Genomic DNA, 21,497 nt, shown 5'->3' with positions numbered 1-21,497 from the left:
GGAATTTCCTATTTATTAGATTGAACACCGAGACCCAAAGTGTGAAATATGGTTGTTGAGTCGCTAAGAGGGGCGGGTTTCGCGTGGTCAAAATGTACCAAAATAGCCTTTTAAGAGTTTTGGTCCATATTGCGTCATGTGTAAATATATTTCTTTTATAATTCATAGATTTAATTTTGTAAGTTATAATAAATAAATAAATAAATAATATAAGTATGATAGGTCAAGGGTTAAAATTATGGGGCGTTCAAATGTCCGACACCACGATTTGAAGATTCTTGTGTCGGTGAGAAAATTATCTTGATTGAGATCTGGTCTATATTGTTTCGGAAAGTTGACGCTCGTTGCCATAAAAATCGTCTTGCACTAAACATAAAAATTCCCAAGTCGAGCCATTGTCTTCTTAACTGGTACTGTACATATCCTAAGGAAAAAAAACAAGGAAAGAAAGTTTAAAATACTCGGGAAGAAGAACATGATGGTAATAAAATTTTACGAGTTTTGAGAGGAAAAGGTACTTGCAAAGCGAGTGACGAGCGATCTAATAACTAGGAGTCGTCGCAAAAAAATCGTGGTTATCGTATTTATAGTCCAATATCACGCGAAGTGTTCTTCTCACAGATCACGAAAGGTATCTTAAACTTTCGAAGATGAGATAGGCCTAATTCGTAATTAATTTTTTTCAACTTTAATATTATAAACCATAAGGGGACAGACAGAATCAGTGACTTGAAAAACTTGACTCCTGACAACACTGCGATGAATTTTAAGCTCAGAAAGGGGGGAGGAATATTCTGTAGCCCCCTTTAGTGAAAACTATCCATAGAAAATTGTTAATTAATTCGTAAAATGTGATTGGAGCTAAGCCATCTGATCTACTATAACATTTTAAGAGAGAAAGATAGTAAAATATTTTCGTGTCATTTTTCGTGCGACTTCGAACAGGTGACGTTGGTTAAAAAATAAATAAATAAGAAAGTACGCGGTGTATTGAGGCAAGCGTGATCTTAATACTTAAACTCTCTCTCCCTCTCTCTTTCTGCGTATTTACTGCTGATTTCTTATCGATTTCCACCCCCGCAATACTTTAACAACGAAATAATTAATTTTCTCACGAATTCTATGTACTAGTATATATGTGTATTAAGAAATTCTACATATCCGACGACGCCGCCGAGTTCTTAAAAGAAATTATGGCTAATGCGAAGATTCCGTGTTTTAACCAAAATAATTTGCCTTTAAATTAACTCCCACTATTATTTATTTGCACATATCCGCGTCGTGTTGAAATATACACCCGCGACGGTGTTCAAATTATAAAGAAATTTATTCATATTCTTATTCTTATTTTCTCGCACGTGAAATATTGTTTTTAAGATTGTTGTCTCGAAGCTCATTTAAAGATCATGGAAGCAATAATTGTAAGCGGGGTTTTAGAAACTAGGTTAAGTCGACCAGGGTTCATACAAACCTGGAAAACTCAGGGAAATAAATTGTTGACAAAAGACTCAGTATAATTAGTATAATTCAGGGAAATGGGGGAAATTTTTGAAGTTTGAGTAAGTTTGTTCTTAAGGGGTTGCTTTAACTATGAAAAAACCACTGCCGTTGTTGTTACTCCATACAGGGGAAAAATCTGAAAAACTCAGGGAAATATATGGGAAAAATAACCTGGAAATTTCATGGAAATATATGGGAAAAATAACCTGGAAAACTCGGGAAAATATATGGGAAAAATAACCTGGAAAACTCCGGGAAATCGGTTTTCCAAAAGTTGTCGAATTCTGATCTAATTCTTAATAGACCCAATTTCAGTCTCAATTACAAAATTACTTCAAAATTAAAATTAACCTCTAAGAGAATTTAAATTATATTAATTTTGTAGTAAATCTAGTTAAACCTTAATGAAACACCGCCACGATCTTGAGAACTATTTTTAGATACACCGCTTTAATATCGAGTACTTAATTTTAATATAAAACTCGGGATTGTTTAATCAATATATATAAATATAGATAATCATAATATCGCGACCTAGATAAGGAAAGAAATACTTAATTTGATTTCTTCACGTTTATCATATCCCTGGCCCGGATCGCGTATCTGTTTGACAACGCGCCGCTTGAATCTGAATCGACTCGGAACTAGGCCTAAAAATATTTCTTAATTTAAAACTTGAAATAAATTTAATCCCCAGGGATGCTTGTTGGGTTGGTTTCTTACCATAAATCAAAAATTAATATTGGAGAAAAAGTTTTACAAATAGTTTTATACAACCCCCCTCCCCTTGAATTCCTACTGGTTGGTGGTTTGAAAATACGGTATTTCACCAAAAGTTTAAATTCTTCTCATGCACGTCTCTGGAATCGACCGAGACACCAAATTTAACCACCTCCTCCTTGGAAAGGAAGATGCGGTTTAAGGAATAGGAGAGAGATGAAGATGAAGGAAAAAAAAATAAACGATATTTCTTCCGGGGAAGTTATGTCGGGTCCTGTTGTCATATTCTTTGACAAATTGTACTCTCGGGTATCATCATGTTTTAATACGTTGCCCCACTTCAATTTTGTTGTCTCTCTTTTTTTTTCTATGATGAATTTTTTTTGGGGAAGGAAGTTATAGTTAAGTTTAGTAAGCGGGAATATTTGAACAAATTATACCATATTTTATGGATTTCTATCTTAAACCTTGAACTGTAACGATTTAAATGCCGTGACACGATATCTGTCGTGAGATTGAAATGGAAAATACTGATATCAAAATCGTCAATAATATTCTTTTCACACATTCATTTATTATTTATTTATTGAGTATAGGAAATATCATACTTTATTATATTATATATTAGAATTGAGCCTTTTTTAATTGAGTAATAATTTAATTTAACCCTTTTTAATTGAGTAATAATTTAATTTAACCCTTTTTAATTGAGTAATAATTTAATTTGACCCTTTTTAATTGAGTAATAATTTAATTTAACCCTTTTTAATAAATTTTTCGTACGTCACATTGTAGTATACAAGAACTAATTTTTTCAAGTATTATGTTTATTTAATTAAACGCAATATAATAAAAACTTACCGGGTAAAATTCCCATTAAATATAGTGGTAAACAGTTAAGGTAAAAATTACATTTAAAGGGGAAAAATATGAAATTTTAGGTAATGTTTAACAGCTGTTTCAATGAGTTACTAATGGTTCTCTTTGTATCTTATGATCCATTATTAATTCGAAGTTATTATAACCATTAATTATTAAGGTAATAATAAATTCATATTTCAAAAAAAAAATTTAAATTTGAAAACATCCCGACAGATCACTTTGGAGGGTCGTAACTCTGGTTCTATAAGAGGTACTTGAAATTCCATTTGAGTATGTTATAGTCCTAATTCGAAGCTTCCCAAGGATACTAAATAATTGGGGTTTCAATTAACAATCAGTTCAGGTCCAGAGCAATAATCATTTCAATCAACCTAACTCTAGCTCCCTTTGATAACTAATGTTTAATATACTTCTGACTATAGGTACAATGGTTAGGCTTAGTGTTATGGGAGGGAGGTTCGCGGCGAAGGCACACGATGCTTTATTAACACTAAGCTCAGTCAACCCGTCTCATAAATCTCAAGCTGAGCAATCGAATTTTAACGATAGAATTCCGCCTCATTTACGGTTTTCATTATTGGTTTACGTTGAAAGATTTCTAAAGTCAGTTCCATGATCGCGAAGCCAGTTGTTTAAACCATTAATCCTCGAATGAATATTCGAGATTATGCTCCTCGAATAATAATTAATGTTGATTTAATTGTTTTAATTGAGCTTTGAAACGCTATCCCATCATATAGTTTGTTAAACGCAATAATACGAATATAATACACGTGATATTTTTTCCCGTTTTTACCTAACTTTAATCGGTTTGTGTAAACAGGAGGTATTTTTCGCTTTTATTATATCTACGAGGTTAATATTCGACTGGTTTTGAATTATAATTTCCAGTTAAAAAAGGTCAAATTGTATTAAATTGGTATAATTATCCGGCGTAGTTGGAAACCACTATATTACAGTATCATCCTACCATACCAAAATATCAATCAATCAATCTTTGTTTAGATTTACAAGATACTTGCAGTAGGAAAACCACTAAATTGTACTATCACTTTGGTACCAATTATTTCTTGTATTATTTATTTTTTGCTGAAAAGTGGACGCGCCGAAAGAATCTCGCGTTTTTGTAGGAATTTGAGGAAATAGTCCTTAATTAGTAATTAAGGGAGTGTGTGTTAATTAGGGTTGTTAGTGTGGCGTGTATTTTTATAAAAGGAGACGACGACGTAATTTGTTTATCAGCGCCACTTTTTATCAAACTCGTCTGTCGGTTTCGTTTGATGAAAACCTCGAAGAAGCAATTTAGTAATTGAGTCTCTTTAAAGCGTGTCCGATTGCTTCCCCCAAAATAAGAATACTTCCGAGAGAGAGACGTTTTTAACCCAAATAACTAAAACTATACACCCAACTTTCCTTTTCTTTCTTAAAATAGCGGAGATAATCCGTTGCCAGGGTTAGACCGGCAATCATTTAATCGGAGTCTTTTCCTTTCTTGGAATATTTAGCTTTCTTTATTCGAGACATTCGTAAATTAAAGTTAGGCCTTAGTTTCGTTTAATAATATCAAGAAGTGATATCTAGGGAGAAGTTATAAATTCGCCGCCACATTTCCAGATTTATCTCCAGTCCAAACGTAGTAGGTCCGGAGTTAATCCCCGCCTCTAAATTGCTACCAGCATCTCATTGGTTCTTGAAAACTCGTGCACGTCAGCGCGACACGAATGACTTGAAAATTACTGGTATTTTCCGACTGAGGAGAGGCGAAATAGCCCAGCCACCTTTTACGTCCCCCCCCCTTGTATTTTGAAAGGGGGGCTGGGACTATACGGCCCGCGAATACTTTGGCATCTTATACTTTCTCCCTAATATCACTTCTTGACAATAAATTCAGTGTGGGTTACTTTGGGTGTGTTTTACTTCGAGTTATTTACTTCGGGAACCTTAATACATGGGCCCAAATATAGTGAGTATGCGCTGTTATATTTTAAGTGATGTTAACTGAGAGCGCGCGCGACTGCTGGGAGATCCATTGGCGACGTGATGTCTAAAAAGGAAATCAATTTTCTCATTGCATTTCTTGTTCCCCATCTCTTACGATTCTCGTTCATTCAATCTCTTAAACGTTGTCCTTCCCGCGTCCCGAGCTTCAAGTTGATTCTTTAAAAATTTACGTTTCATTCATAAAGATTTAAACTATACGTTATTCATTTATAATCATCTCGAATTTCTAAATTAAATTTAAATGTATTTAGGGGCAGGGTTGTCATGGTACTTGGGGGATTCTGGGAAACCTTAAGTTTTAGTCCTGGACTCGTATGACAACCCTGCATATCTAATTTTTCAAATTAATTAATATTAAAAAAAACATTAAAAGGATATAAATTAAGCTTTCAAATTATTCGTTGTTAAAACATTTCATACGATAAATTATAAATAAATTTCTTAATTTAACCTTTGACCCTCTTGCTATGATGATGTAACCATCACCGAAATTAGTAGATGGTAATATCTTCCTAGTAATTCTTTGACAAATAAAGATAAGTGGGTGGACAAGTAATTACTCAGGAATTGTCATCCCCCATTTGCAAGATTTTTTTTGTCGCCAAATCCAGCCCTCTTGAAGACACCACACAAGTAGATAGCTAACTAACTTAGGGTTGTCCTATGCAAATACACTCTCGCGTATCTGCTTCCGGAACGAAGCCCCATTGTTAAGTTAAAAAATATTACACAGGGGTTTTATTTCTAGTTTTCACAATTCCTTTACTACGATGGTACTTAACTGTGGCGTTGTCACCAGTCCATCTCTCTCGAATGGGTGTAGGTGTAACGAAAATCCCTATATGCTGGTATAATGAGGATGGCGTCAGTCTGGCTCTAAAAGAATTGACACGGGGGGTGCAGGGGTGTCAAGTACCCAAGCAAAATGGGCGGGATATGACGCTAATTTGCCGAGAGTCTTATAGGATGGGCGCCGGCGAGCCCGCCAATTTCATTAGCTTAAGAGAGAAGGATACCACTGTGTAGAACCCCGTCGTGTTAATTCATTGGAATTTAACGGTACTGATTGTCTTCTACGAGAGATAAACTCACCCTTTTCTCTCACTTGTCACTTAAAATAAGGGTGGGCCTAGATTTGTTTTATTATCGTTGTAGGGTCAAGTGACATCGTTTAGTCAAACATTACGAGTCTTCTAACGTAAATGAAGGTATAGGGTCATCGAGAAATTCATTTTTAATTGCGCATTGTGCATGGGAATTCAATTTTAATAACATTTGTTTCTAATGGGTTTACTTCGGATTGAAAGAATAGTTCTTGACTCGAGGACCTACTGAATTTAAAATTGCAGAGAAAGAGTAATCTATTCTAGTTAAAAATTTAAACAGTGATTCAGCCTCACTTTAAAAAATGAGCTAGTGTTTGTAAATATTTTGATTTGGGTAAAACCCCGACAAGTTGACTGAAAAATATTTTTTGGGGAAATTTTGAAATATTATAGGGTCGGCCGCCGGCACGTATCATCTTACTAAATTTATTTTGACAATCGAAAATTTAATAAATCGTAAATTTAAAATAAGATAGAGTGGATATTTCTTCTTTTAGATAGTATAGGGCTACTTAAATCGTATTTTGGGACTTCCCAAATCCAATTTCGGGTGTCATAAAAAAACACGTGTCCCCTTCCCCTCTATAGCGTTTAATCGCGTAATTTATGAGGCTATTGGGTATTTACTTCCATCAGGAAGTGAGTAATACTTGCTCATGGCCGCGCAGGACGCCACACTAGCTCATTCACTAACAAAAAATACCCCATTAATATATAACAATCATCCTTTAACGGTTGCATGGTTAATTAACTTCGTTATAGAGTATATATATAGACATCTCTTGAAAAAATTAATTTACTAGTAACTATGATTAATTTTAATTGTAACTACAACGATTTATTTATTAAGATAGAGTAAGATAACTGTCGTCTAGACCACCCGGAGTCCGTGCGACAATCTTAAGTAATTATTATATTAATTACTTTTAAAATAATTTCTTCTTACTCGCTTAATTAGTTACGGTTTAATTTATTTAAATATTTATTAACATGAGCCTGTACACTTTCTTTAATATCTGATAGAAATTGGTAAGAAATATTGAAGGTGGTTTTCCCCTCGATATTAAAGAATGAAAATCCATTTTGATTGGTCGATATTATACGATCTAGTATCCTTAATTCACCAGAACAGGTGATTTTGATCCGAAGCGCGTGAAAAATTACCTATCGGGACAAAGGTGACATGCCTTAAAGTTTGACAGATAACTTTGGAGTATTATAATACCGTCCCGTTTCTATAGACAACCCAATAATTTACACGGGCCGCGGTCAATTCTCGATGACCCCTGTAGTCCTATATAATAACCTAACACTGAAGTGGACACAGTATAATTTTAAAGAGTGTACACCTTATGATATTGATAAAGTAATATAGTCGAGCAGTAACAATGTCGATACGGGGTGGGTTACCTTTTTCCTTCTTAATTGAACGCGACAACTTGTTTAATAACTAAAAAGTTAAATATACTAACCCTTGTTAATACTGAACAAAAGACCGTGCATCGATTTGGAGATAAAAAAACCGAGCCATATTCTGTATATTTATATAGATAAAAAATGAAGTGATAGATCATATTTTGACTCGAGAATCGTTAACTTACCTGACATACTATTTTATACCTAGACAGGTATATCAATTCTTAATAAACCTTGCTTGCCTTAACGCTCACTAACTAGGGTATATATAAGAAAAGGAAATTAAAATTGGGTTAATAATGATGGGTCCTAAGAATTAATTAATAACCGAGTAGATTTTAATTAGGTTTTTATTATTTTTTTTTTCAAAAGTTTATATTTTAATGTCGATCAATTATAAGTTTAATAGAAGTGACAATGAGTTGTATTTGCGTTTTAAAGGCGCACTGACACTATTACCAAATGGAAGGAATATATTTAAAAATAAATGACCCCTCATATTAAATAATTTAAACTGTTTAAATTAATTTTGGTATGTTAATTTATGCCAGTGGGTGCATGCATGATGACTATACATTTCACTTTTACTTTAATTAATACTTAAATAACTCTTTCTGGAAAGAATGGGTAACGCAATTAATATATATTTAGACTGTAATCTTAGTGTTGGTTGAGCTGAGTAGAGTTGCAGTACATTTGTCACCCCTTTCGCGCTACTACATTCTAAATGATTGGAGTTAAGGGCTTTCAAAAATGGGTACCACGCATGATATCATCGGAATACAACGCGGCTTTACTTAGTACAAAATATCTTAATTATTAACCATGAACTCTTAATTAGTTCAAATCAACGACAGGCGCCAAATGCGTAGGCGAGAAAATTTTTTCCCTTGATAGGGTCTGATTATATACCGCAATTTGTCAAAGAAACCAATCTTAGAAAGGATATAATTCTTATAGTCTTATCTATTTTAACTTCGTTCCTTTCAAGACTGAAATACCCTAGATTGCGTGGCCTCTTTTGGTGTAGCTCCCTTAACAACTTTGCTTTTAATTAAAAATTACGCTGATTATGTTGTAAGCCTTTCTAGGAATTTATTATTGGATGTTATCCAAGTAGTTTAAAAGAAATATATTTGCTTGAAAATTATTTTTAACCTTTTAATTGTTATAACTATTTACTTCATATATTTCTAAGAAAATGTTAAACCCCTTAGGCCTAAATATAAGAAATCTAAACTTTAAAACTTGGTTGAATATTCGGAAAACCCTAAGATTTTTGAGTCTGAACCAATCTGATATCTCAAACGTAAGTTTCAGTAGATAAAATGTTAGCTGCCCCTGTGGTTAAAGCTTGTAATTTTTCTTTCTATTAAGTGCAAACTGCAATTGAGATCAACTCTTATATGAAAACAGCAATCGTGCGACTTTCGTCATCTGGCGGGGAACTTTCCCAGGTCTCTCTCTCTACGTATCCCATTTTTTGCTATTTTCCACTCTCTGACCTCTGTAAGGGCAAAAGGGATGACGAGTTTGACAGCTTTCCCCGAGGTTATCAGGCGAAAAAAAATGGGTTTTCCCTTCTTGTCATAAGGATCACAAAACCTGGAAAGCTGCAGTTATTAACGCTTTAGGCACAGCGGTAACTGTTTTATCGCCTACTCTCTCCAAACCTTAACTCGGTGATCTCAAACTTATGGCTCAGGGTATTTTGATCGAGTCAAAAATCTATCTTCAGTTAAGTGTCTACAACCTTGAGAATAATGTTACGTCTTCAACGTCATGCAGAACTCGTTCGATACAACAATCATAAGTGGAGAATTTTATTGTTTTTTAATTCTTTAGGGTCACCAGGGGTCAGATTAATTAGGAATAGTTAATTTTGACGTAAATTATGGGGCACTTTCGAGATAAATATTAGTTACGCGTTCAAATATAAGCAAAACGTATCTCTTTACATCTGTCCAAGTCAAAAACTTTAACAACATTATTAGGGCGCCATTGTAAGATGCATTGAGCACGTGTTGAAGTTTCCATCGGAAACACATTGAAAATCATCGAATTAGCGGCACTTCACGCTTATTTTCTTCATTGAAAAAGATGAACACGTTTCTTTTTCCAAAACTCGAGCCTCTCTAATAAAGACTCTATTATTTAAGCACGCTCTGTAAAATCTATTCGCGATGACCCATTGAATGAGAGCCATACCTTAAATGAACCCGTAATTCCGTAAGCCTTCCTTCCACCTTATTACCGATTCCATCGCGAATACAATGAAAAATAGAGTTAAAAACGCTTTAACCTTAGAGTTAAATTTCGCGGAACCATTTTGTCTCCACGAGTCCTTGTATTAAAATTGAAGGATAAAATACTGTTATCTTTGCTCTAATGTTAGGTTGATACCCGCATTGATTCCTTGGAACTAATTCAATCTAACTTGTTACTAGAATTAAAAAGGGGAATAGTTATATTTCAAGCTGACTTCTTTACAAGTATCCATCCCCATCTTTTTGGCATGCGGGGGCTCATGGATCATTTGATTTTCATGGCAGTCATGCGGGGAAGCTCAAATTTGTAGTGGATTTGTTACCATCGAGCTCGCTCGCTCGGCTCTGCATGGACCACCATACCATACCAGGGGGATTATTGGTGGTGGTGGGGTTTTACCCCCGTGACGCGGGGAGAGAGGGGAGGGGGTACATTGAGACGTCAAAAATGGGGAGGAGAGTGACGTAAAGCAGAAGTGTCCGGGATTACACGCCTTAGCGGATTGAGCTCATTTTTATCCTTAACTACGATGCCCTGGTGCACCCTCGTTTTTGACAGGGATCATATGGAATCCTAAGAGGAGAGAGTGAGAGAGAGAGAGAAAGATACAGTTTCTTTCTTATATCTATTAGTAATTGACCATTACGAAGATTATATAGGGTTTATGAGTGGATTTGTTTTTTAGGGTTATTTAATTTTAAAAATTTATTCAAACTTGTTCGGGAATTATTGTTGAGGTTTTATTCGATGGCGGACATCGTTGCTATGGAAACGATACTTAACTGGGGATAATATTAAGGTACCTATTAATTAACGTAATTGTTATTTTAATGACTGCGTATTAAAATTAGGTTAATTACGAAGTAAATTATTCCTTTTTTAAAAAAAAACAATTTTTATATTAATTTAATAACGTTTTAAATAATGTTTGAAAAAAACGTAGTCAAAATTCTGAAGGTACGTTTACGTTTTCTTTGACGCGTGTGTAGATAGATCCCTGAGACTTTAATATCGAATTTCTGTTGGTATGTCATTACAAACAACCCGAGACCTCCTTCGGTGATATTTATGTCCGCAATTTTAAGACCATTACGTTACGTATCGGCTCAGTTTTGGTATCATTTTACCTCCCACACTATATATGATATCAAAAAAATATTTTTTATATACACGTATACTAATAATACTAATAGTACCCCCCTACTCTTTGATCGTCGGCCGTATCATTACTCTCCAATAGTCATCTCCCTTTTTTTTCCCGCGAAAAACCAAACCCCGCGCTGCATGCGCCGTGCGGTGCCCTCGTGGTTTTGGTGGGAAAGAACCAACCTGTTCACGCGACTATACTAAGCCTATTTTGGTTCGGACGATATGACTAAGGCAATAGGGGGGGCTCTTTTGAGTTTGACACCTCCGAACCACAAAGAACACGCTCAACGACGCCATGTCCTATAGCCAGAGTAGATTATTTGAGAGTAGATTATTTGAGTGTAGCCTACGTAGCGCGTGAGTTTGGTATCACATTTTTCGGTAAAGCTCGTGCGAGAACCGTAAAAGGCTCGTGCATTTCTGTTCAATTTAAACATCTTTCTACGAGCGCACTTCCATTGCCATACTATTATTATCAACTCCTGAATATGAAAGTTACTAAAGTACAGACGTAAATAGGAAAATTTCACCTTTTTGGATTTTCTATCCAACGGAAGAGGGTCGGGGGAAAAAGACAATCAAAATAAGGGTAATTTAAACGTTAATGATTTTGATTTTTTGGGTTCCCCAAACTGGGCGGCATGCAACGCGTGCTGCTCCAATATTTAATGACTTAAAGTTAGTTCGGGGCAAAAATACACGCGAAGTAAGTGACTTTGTTTATCGCTTAATAGCTCCGCTTTATTTCGAAATAAGGAAATTCTCGGCTTTAATCTGGGTCTTTTAATTGACTATTTACCTTGGCTAGGACTAAAATAATCAAGGTGGGGTCCTTACCTACTTTCTCGGTTAGAAGATGGGCCCCCACTCGGAGATAGGATAGAAAAAACCTTACTAGAATTCTCTCAAGACGTGCAAAATCGTAATATTTACTACAAAAATGTCTTATCTGTAGGTTTAATGTCATTTTAAGATACCGAGTTTTGGAAGTATAATTGTTCTTATTCGGAACACGGTTCTAAATCAAGAGAAATTAACCATTAGTTATATTTAAACTTGCGTGCATGCGCGTGTAGTTTGTGATTAAACTCGACTTTTGAGTATGTCCAAAATATTTTCCCACTTTTGCTTTTTCCCTTGCAAGATTAAAGGCGTAAAAGCTATACCGGAGTTAACGAGACTTTTATTACGCGTGTCTCTCTCTTTAGAAGTTGACAAAAATCGATTACCTTGATGTATGGTAGCGGGAGAACCTTCCCTTTAACGTCTTGTCTTAGTGTTTCACCTTCTTCTTAAAACTTTATGATGGCCATCCTCGAGTGCATGACATTCTCATCTTTAAGTCTTTTATTGAACGATAAAGACATTGTCTTACAAGACAGAGAGGGAGAGAGAAGTTGTGTAGGGGAAGGACTGTAGAGTCTTCAAATGAATGTACAATTTCTTAGATTGTTTCGCGTCTTGAAATTGTCTTAAGATCTTTTTTAAATCACATACTGAAACCACACTCGCGTTTCATCTTACCTTTAAATAACTGTTACCACCACTTTTTCCCAAAACGATATAGAGGTGGGGAACACAAATCTATGTATGATATCTGTCGTCGGATTGCGTGTTAGAATTGCCACCAATATCAATAGATAGTTATTATAAAACTCCCCTCCAACCAAAAATGATCGACCATAAGTTCTGAATATTTAACGAAAGCGTTTCTGCCATGATGTGGTTTACCCAACGTTTTAACATACCAACCAGGTATTTATTGCGTAAAAGGCGTTTATAATATCCATTGGACTCTCTTTTGGTGAAGTTAGGATGCATGTTAGCAACAAACGTCATAAAAAATAGACATACGACATTTAAATAAAAATACGCTGTTACTCTTAAATATTAAGATGTAATTAATATTAGACCATTTTAGACCAGAAATTAATTAACGAAATGAGATATAATTATCACCCCCCATGCATAGGTCATTAATGTCGTCCACCGTGTGACAGACAACATCATATATCAACCAACATCTCTGGCACATTTTTTTCTAGGCCTATATAAGCGAAATTTATCAATTTAAGTGCTTTTTTAGAGCAGAAAAACAAAGACAAAGCCAATATATATATATTTTAGGCTTAGTAAAAATCATACTTGGTCAATTAAAGGGAATACATTTTTTGTATAAGGTGTGGTGTTGAAAATATCCTCACGTTTATGGGTGGTGTCCCTGTGATATAGATGATTTCGCTATAGGGACAGATATAAACACCATTAAAACCGATTTTAAAATTAATATTTCGTTTTTATTCTTCTATCGTGTTCAACACGCGTGATCAAATAAACTCGAGTCCGGCCATATCCAAGCATGCATCCGCGAGAAATCCGGGCAGAGAAATGGGCAATTTCCTAACGCATTGGTTTGTTTAATGTTTACCCAATTGGTTGATGCGCGCTTTACTGTTTAGACTACTGACACAACGCGTTATCTTCCCCTTGGATATTATACTGTCATAGGCAGGGATCATTCAACAGTCGATTATGATTGAGGAAACCCACTTACATAGCGTGCAATACCGTCATCACGCGATTGAACAGCACGCGCCAAATATTTTCCCCCTTCCCCCTCCTTTTCTATATAAACCACGCGCAACCTCGCGCTGACCTTTAATACATACACGTGGAAAGGTTACGTTAAAGTTACAACGAAACATTAACCGAAATGGTCCATTATTCAAATATAAAAAATATTTTTTTGATTTACTATTTTTGATTCACTTAATGGCTCGGTGATTTTTCTAGAATTTAATCCAGTTTATATCGTTATAACTCCGCGAGCTAACGTTGTTTATTGATCACCGAAAACATGGAATTGTTTACGGTCTGTCAGAGATTTTTCGAATCTCGGGGGTAAACTCGCTGGCGTACTTGAAATATTGGATTCGTATTTTGAAGTCGTTTACTCGGATACCATTTCGCAAATGGTTTGTTATTCTCGTTTTGTTTTTAACTAAATTACTTTTAAACGATGTTATGATGATTAAAGTTAGTTAGGAACCGTGAAAAATAGAGGAATAAATACCCCAAGAACTAAATTTAAATTTTATAATTCTATGAGGATAACCATTTTGTAATAACATAGTTATTTTTTATAGATAATTACCTAATCTTTATTATTCAAATTCCATCGAACGGAAATTAAATACATTAACAAAATAATATAATAAGAACATTATATAATTTCAAGCTAGCCCTCCTACGCAGTTTCGATTAGAAATTTCTATTTACTCAGAATGAGACAAATCAAACAAAATACATCCATTAACATAGGGGAATAAAAAAATGGAGAAAGGAAACAATAAGTTAAGTTACTGGAATTGCCTGCAATTCGAACGGAGCAAACGCTTAAAACGCATACGTAATCTAATCTTCAGAGATGTACCTAGTTATTCTATCAAAGGATATTAACGAAATTTACCTTGTGCGGCTTTTAAATCTACATAATCTTATTTACGAGCTACAATATTGTAACTAAATCATTATGTAGCTTTGAAACAATTTCCCGTATTGGATCACTAATTTTATTACTATAGCGTGAATTAATATATATTTGTAAGGTTTATTAGACATTTTTAAATGCCGTAACATTTATTTAAACTTTTTAAGAAAATCCAAGTTAAAATTTTTTTTTAAAAAAAATGGTGTATTGCAAGGTAAAACACTTCTACAGGGGCTCTATGGGAAACCAATGTATTTGGAAGCCCCTACAGGTTAGCTTCCCCTCTAAACCCAAAATGTGCCAAAAAATTTGCCTTTAAATCTTAAATCATAATAACTAATTATAAAATTAATTAAAGACTACTTGCGTATAAAAATAAACTATTTTAAAAATAAGTTAAACAACTTTATTTACGCGATAAAAATTATTTACTATTTTTTTTTCCTAAATTAATTTTTGCTTTAGTTGAAACATTTTTGCATTAAAGGTAGCGGCGATTTATAAATATTCCAACATCGAACGCTCACGTATTTATTTAGAAAATTGGCTGGCTGCTGGTGGTAGTAAGAACGAGGACTTAATTCATCGAATACGTGTAATTTTGCAAAAGTTAATTTAGTATGCCATACGCGTTGTCCTCTGCTTCCAGCATGCACGACCCTCGTTTCTTCATTCTTAATAAAGCAAATAACCATTTATTTTAATAGTTATCTTCGGCTTTAATCGCCCCCTCCCGCCTTCCAATACAGCACGTCAAAAAATTGACTAACCATAATTGAACAATGATCATGAATAAATTGAATTTGTCCCGAGAATATTGAACAATCTCATTAAGGTTTTAGTATGGGTATAACGAATATTTATCCTGTTATATAAAGATTCATGGGAAGTTTAAATTAACTCGTACTAGAAAAAAGAAATTTAATTATAATTACGTTTGACTATTCAGATATTAAAAATACAATATAAAAGTCGATTATTGAATCTCTTTCGTATCAGCATTAGTTATAAATATTCAGTAGACTCTAACGTAATGAAAGGCTTAACTCTGCCATTACTATAGCATTTACGTTCGTACTGGAAAGATGAATGAACGTATAATCCTTATTAATTAAGCGATTAAGTATTCCCCCCGCTTTCTACACCATTAACTTAGTGCACGCGAATGAATTAATATCAGCACGGTTAACTCTGTCAACAATCCACCACGGTATTTGACTATGGAACGAACATTGTACGCCTTTTTTTCTTTTTACTCTCGTTAGGCTTAACGAAAACATAAGGGAACTATATTAACTTATACATAGGCTAATTGATTTTTGAAATTTTCCCCCCATTGTTTTCGTTTAAGGGATTTTATTCAATACAATTAAGATAATTTATCCATTTAAATGTTTGTTTATTATATTTTGTAACGACTTTTTATATTAATTAACCAACATTTCCCTATCCCTTTAAAATATGTTCATTATCCCTTTAAAATATTTATTTCCCTGATTATTCACAGTGCCTCAAAAATAAATTCCCCTTTGACCCTTTTGTAAAGGCCTTAACGCTGGTCGTTGGCTGACAACGAAAAGGTCATCTTCCCTTAGCTAGCTTTCTTTAGGCCAGGAGAAAAGCGATGCTACATTCAAATTATTAAAACCGTGAAGTTACCCCCCCCCCCCCATGTTTATCTACTGGGTTCATAGCATCCCCCGAAAAGAATATTATTCTTAAACACCACATTGAGAGTTGCCAAGTGTATTTTTGTAAAGTGTATTCTATTGTATAAAGTTAAAATATCGAAAGCAATGTATATAGAAATAGTAACAATCGCGAAGATGGGTTTTTAACCCTCAATACGAAAAGCAAAGATGAAGCTCGCGAAACCACGAACACCTGACGAAGAGGTTAAAAGAGGACAATACTCTCAGGCGACCTACGTCACAAATTCCGAGCATACCCTAGCAAGCCACAAAAGATTTGGCCAACGATATAAGCCCAAGATTTTCTATAGATCGTAGTCTTTTAATTTCGGTCGTTAAAGCCAGAGGTTATGCCCAATACCCTCCAGCCGAAGGATACACAGAAGTTGCCCTTGATGCTGGACAGACTCTGCCGGACGCTAATTTCTAATGCCGATACCGTACACCGCATTACAATTCCGCTGCCGTATGCCGACCAAAAACCTCGGAGCTCGGACGCCAGAGTGTTCCCCAAGAGGGCCCTCTAAAAACCGTTAGTCGTAAACCATTCGCGCTAACCCGAACCACGCGTCCCGCGTACCGTTCCCGCCAAAAAGACGTTTCGTTCCTTGTTAAGGAAGCGCGCATCGTAAGATGGACTTCTAAAAGGCTACGTGCCTCGCGCTAACCCGAACCACGCGTCCCGTGTGCCGCTCCCGCCAAAAAGAGCACTCATCGTAAGATGGACTTCTAAAAGGCTATGAGCCTCGTGCCACCGTTTTTCGTACTCTGGACTCTACGTCTCACGTATCGTTATGATTTATTTTAATTTACTATTTCATTATTTTTACTATACCATTATGTTAATTATTATTTCATTATTTAAATGTCGGAGAACATAATCTTGTTAATTTAGTTTTAAGTTATTGTTAGGTTAGTTTTAAGTTATTGTTAGGTTAAAAGTTAAGGTCATGACCAGTAGAATTATTATTAGCTTAGGTTTATTATTTTATGGTTAACAATAATTAAATGATTAATCTTGGTAACTCTCAAACCAGTAGTTTTTATTCACTATAAAATCCCCTAGACACAACTGACCACGTGATTAATTTATACGCTATGCCTATGGGCAACCGAACCGGACCAACCTATTATTTAATTCCAATTTTGTAGCTAGTTTTCCTTGGTTTAAAGTTATGCTAAACCGCATTGGTTTTAGTCACCCAACCCAACGTTAAGAACGAATAAGAAAAACGCTACAAACTGGGGGTCCGTCCGGGATCCTTTTCGATTAGTATTATTGAAACAGAGAATGAAGAATTTAGGAACGCAAAAAGTAAATTACGTATGAATCTACCTTAGAATTAATTAATCTCGATATTTCCTGGTTACCCACTGATATAACTTAAGGGTTGTTTTGTTTATTATTAGTTTGTTTGTTAGTTGAGTTATTCAGTAGTTTTTCCAGGTTTTAGAAGTAGAATATTTTTTTTAAGGTTAGTTAGTATTTAATTCTTTAAACGACGTCCAAATTTTAGTTAATATTATTTAATTTGATAACTTCGTATCCAAAATTTTAGTTAGTCTTTGTTTGCAAACTATTTCTGATACCATAATTCGTTGATAACTGAAAGTACTATATGAGTAAGGAAAACCCCTATAGTAGATTTGATTTATTAGATTCCATTAATTGTAGGCAATCACGCAACGATCGTTACTTAAATAGAAATTTAAACATGCCTCTCGTAAACCATAGCAACCCTCCTTCACGAAGCACTTCCCCAGCTAGGAATACTCCGTTAATTCCCTTGGTTAGTCCCCCAAATACTCCGTTAATTCCAGTTGCTAATCCCCCAAATACTAGTGCGGTAGCAACCGGAAGTAACCCACCTCCAGGTAGTCAAAATCCGCCATTGTCTACTGTAATTATACCCACCAATAGTCAGGTGCCTTCGACTGGTGCTACGAACACTGTTCCGAACACCACGAGTATGCCTAATGACGTGTTAACACTCATTATGGCACAATTAACGCAGCAAGCCGCCGAACAAAAGAGGCTAGGAGACTTAGTAACCCAATTGTTAGCTTCCCAAAATTCGAACGTTGTTCCCCCGCTAACAATTCCTGTTATTACCGCGCCCCAACCGCCAGTGTTACCTCCTTCTTCTAGTGTTAGTGTACCCTTGCCACATGCACCCAGCGTTTCTTCTGTAGTTAACGCACCCTTGCCAATGGTGCCTAGCGCTAACGCCCAAACAGGTACCTCTAGTATTGCTTCGCACCCTAGCGCCCCACTTAGTACCAATAGTGCGCTACCTATTATTAATCCTGTGCAACCTGCGTTACCCCTGACCCAAGGTCAAGTTATTAATCCCTCAATTAGCTCTCACCAATTATCCGTAGAAGCTGTACCCTTCGTATACTCAGCTCCCATGCCAACCCTTTCATATTCAGGGAACCCAACAGATTCAGGTCCCAAAGATTTTTTAAAAAGGGCCAAACAATTAAGATATTCCCATAATGTGACAGACGAGATATTTTTGCAAAGGTTCATATGCCCCTCGCTGCACGGCCCTGCTTTCGATTTCTATGTAGAAAATGAACCTTTTGCTACCTACGCCGACTTTGAGGCAGGATTAAAAAGCAAATTTGAAAGGAAAGGTCAGGATGAGATTACAAAAGGCAAAATATACGATAGGAAACAAAAACCTAATGAAAGTGTCTGCGATTTTGTAGAAAATATGCAAAAGCTATTTAATCAATTAAACCACCCCTTTTCTGAAGAGAAAAAGATCAGAGTAATTCGTCATAATTTAAAAGACACCATTCAAAAATACCTAGTTGTAAAAGATCACTATGAGACTGTCCGCGAATTGTTAGATGACGCAATGGGGGTAGAAAGAATCGTAAGACGAGAGGGTAGGGATCAACCCGAGGCAGTTAGCCAAAATAGTAGCACCCAAGGGCAAAGGCCTAATCAACCATCCCGCCATTCTAATCCCCCTGGTCGGGCAAACGATTTTAATGCAAGGTCGACAAATTCCATTGGACGATCCAATAACTTTTATAATAATAGACCTAGAAATAATGGACAAAATAATTATCAGAGTCGTCCGAATAACAGGGGAGGTCAAGAAACTCCTCGAAATAGGGAAACACATAGAGAAACGCATAGAGAAACAGTTAATACTTCAACGGGTCCCTATTATAATCCCAACGTCACCTGTTATGGGTGTGGTAAGGTTGGCCACGTGCGACCCTATTGTACTGATTCAAATCCCGCGCCAATTTCGGGAAACGGGCAGCGCGGCGACATGAGCGACGTCGGAAACGTACCCCCCGGCGCTCCCATGCCGCCGGTTTAAAGAACCAAGAAGCTAGCACGGTACATTCACCCCCAGAGTCCCCCTTTTTACCAGATGGTAGAGATTTCTTAAATATTTTTATTGGTACAATACCGTGCTTAGCCCTAATTGACTCTGGATCTACACACACATTAATACACAAAGATTTGAAACCCCTATTAGAAAAACAAGGGTCAGAATTCATTAATTTATGCTAGCACCCAGTTAATTTGTAATATATATTTTTTTTCTTTTGCGCAACCTTTTTTTTTTACCTTTTTGTTATTTATTGGGCCCCTGTACATATCGAGATCTCGTTTAGTTTATTTGCTTCCCCACCAATTTATTTTTGTTATTTCCGATGTTCTCATTCTCTTGTTTTGATATTTGTTCGAACGGGGACGTTCGAAGCCAGTCTGGGGGGAGTTGTAACGACTTTTTATATTAATTAACCAACATTTCCCTATCCCTTTAAAATATGTTCATTATCCCTTTAAAATATTTATTTCCCTGATTATTCACAGTGCCTCAAAAATAAATTCCCCTTTGACCCTTTTGTAAAGGCCTTAACGCTGGTCGTTGGCTGACAACGAAAAGGTCATCTTCCCTTAGCTAGCTTTCTTTAGGCCAGGAGAAAAGCGATGCTACATTCAAATTATTAAAACCGTGAAGTTACCCCCCCCCCCATGTTTATCTACTGGGTTCATAGCATCCCCCGAAAAGAATATTATTCTTAAACACCACATTGAGAGTTGCCAAGTGTATTTTTGTAAAGTGTATTCTATTGTATAAAGTTAAAATATCGAAAGCAATGTATATAGAAATAGTAACAATCGCGAAGATGGGTTTTTAACCCTCAATACGAAAAGCAAAGATGAAGCTCGCGAAACCACGAACACCTGACGAAGAGGTTAAAAGAGGACAATACTCTCAGGCGACCTACGTCACAAATTCCGAGCATACCCTAGCAAGCCACAAAAGATTTGGCCAACGATATAAGCCCAAGATTTTCTATAGATCGTAGTCTTTTAATTTCGGTCGTTAAAGCCAGAGGTTATGCCCAATACCCTCCAGCCGAAGGATACACAGAAGTTGCCCTTGATGCTGGACAGACTCTGCCGGACGCTAATTTCTAATGCCGATACCGTACACCGCATTACAATTCCGCTGCCGTATGCCGACCAAAAACCTCGGAGCTCGGACGCCAGAGTGTTCCCCAAGAGGGCCCTCTAAAAACCGTTAGTCGTAAACCATTCGCGCTAACCCGAACCACGCGTCCCGCGTACCGTTCCCGCCAAAAAGACGTTTCGTTCCTTGTTAAGGAAGCGCGCATCGTAAGATGGACTTCTAAAAGGCTACGTGCCTCGCGCTAACCCGAACCACGCGTCCCGTGTGCCGCTCCCGCCAAAAAGAGCACTCATCGTAAGATGGACTTCTAAAAGGCTATGAGCCTCGTGCCACCGTTTTTCGTACTCTGGACTCTACGTCTCACGTATCGTTATGATTTATTTTAATTTACTATTTCATTATTTTTACTATACCATTATGTTAATTATTATTTCATTATTTAAATGTCGGAGAACATAATCTTGTTAATTTAGTTTTAAGTTATTGTTAGGTTAGTTTTAAGTTATTGTTAGGTTAAAAGTTAAGGTCATGACCAGTAGAATTATTATTAGCTTAGGTTTATTATTTTATGGTTAACAATAATTAAATGATTAATCTTGGTAACTCTCAAACCAGTAGTTTTTATTCACTATAAAATCCCCTAGACACAACTGACCACGTGATTAATTTATACGCTATGCCTATGGGCAACCGAACCGGACCAACCTATTATTTAATTCCAATTTTGTAGCTAGTTTTCCTTGGTTTAAAGTTATGCTAAACCGCATTGGTTTTAGTCACCCAACCCAACGTTAAGAACGAATAAGAAAAACGCTACAATTTG

Source organism: Phalangium opilio, unplaced genomic scaffold, assembly GCF_054372755.1.
Source record: "Phalangium opilio isolate 3A_F unplaced genomic scaffold, DU_Popi_V2 ptg000031l_1, whole genome shotgun sequence".
Classification (NCBI taxonomy): Eukaryota; Metazoa; Arthropoda; class Arachnida; order Opiliones; family Phalangiidae; genus Phalangium; species Phalangium opilio.
This window is presented reverse-complemented; position numbering follows the sequence as displayed.